This window comes from Melitaea cinxia, chromosome 4 (assembly GCF_905220565.1).
Source record: "Melitaea cinxia chromosome 4, ilMelCinx1.1, whole genome shotgun sequence".
NCBI lineage: Eukaryota > Metazoa > Arthropoda > Insecta > Lepidoptera > Nymphalidae > Melitaea > Melitaea cinxia.
This window is the reverse complement of record NC_059397.1, coordinates 18,704,491-18,705,973: the sequence shown is the minus strand read 5'-3', so window position 1 is coordinate 18,705,973 and position 1,483 is coordinate 18,704,491.

The window sequence follows — 1,483 nt, the reverse complement described above, 5'->3', positions numbered from 1 at the left end:
AATGTAATCTTAATTTATCGAATCGCAATAATGAAAAAAAAAAAATTTGTTATGATAAGGACATCAAGTGGTTAAATTTAAAACGTAATTATATTATTTCAGTCAAATTACATACATTTTCGATTAAACAAATATGAATGGTATACATATTTTTACAATTAAATATTTTATTGAAAAACAAAACGTACCCCGACTTTTTTCGTGATTCCACATTATGACTTTTATTCACTTTCAGGAAACCGTACTCTAGTATTTCGGAATAAAAATTATCCCATATCCTACTTGTAATAAACTCAAACTAAAATTTTGCAAATCCATTTAGTACATTCGGTGTGATAAGTGATCAAGATAGACGACAGTAGTAAAATACACATAGCTTGAGTATAGTATATGAATGGTACAGTCTCTGGTTGAGTGAGAGATGACACGTGAGGAAAGGCTATAAGGGAAACCAAACCTAATAAAAGTCGATCTAAAACTAAGTTCATTAAGATTATTTTGAGTATATGTAAGCAGAAGTGCAGACGTAATCCACAGCAAACAAATAACAATTACATTAGAAATCTGCATCGATCAAATAACAATTTCATATAAAATAAGGTAAATTAAGGAGGTTATAGCTTGCAAGACAATCATATTGCTCAATTTGCATTGTACAGTATACAAAGTTTAACCTATCAGATTTTTTTACATATAATATAGCAAATCAATCTTGGCTATTTTGATCAAAATTTAAATTTAATAATAACTTTAATTTATAAGCAACTTCCAACTGAAAAATATTTTTCTTTGACTATATAAATTAGCGGTCACAGCCATGGATTGTACCTGTTGCGCTGGCGGTTGCGGGTTCGATCCCCGCACATGACAAACATTTGTATTGGCCATGCAGGTGTTTGCCGTGATCTGGGTGTTTGCGCAGTCCTTGTGGATCTCCCCACCGTGCCTCGGAGAGCACGTTAAGCCATCGGTCCCGGTTGTTATCATGTACACCTGATAGCGATCGTTACTCATAGTAGGGAATATATCCGCCAACCCGCATTGGAGCAGCGTGTTGGATTATGCTCTGATCCTTCTCCTAAATGGGGAAAGAGACCTATGCCCAGTAGTGGGATATTACAGGCTGAAGCGATATAAATTTACTAATTTTGATCATTTCTCTTACTAAAACAAGATATGAACCAAATTAGCACGTGTACGCTCTTTCCTATACAGATTAATCGTGAGACCATTAAAAAAATAGAGTGTGTGCGTAGAACCGTACAGCAGAAGTGAAAACTTCATTGGCAATCGCAATCAAGCAATAACGCGTAAGTCCCGAGTTCACCCGATCGAGCCTTGCACCGTTTAGCAGCGAAGAGCAGAGTGCCTAGTGCGAGTTTTCATCACAGAAACAACAGAAACGCGTTTATACATGAAGATTATTTTGCATGGGAATTTAACCACTGCAGCCTAGACGATAAAGAATACTATACGATACAAT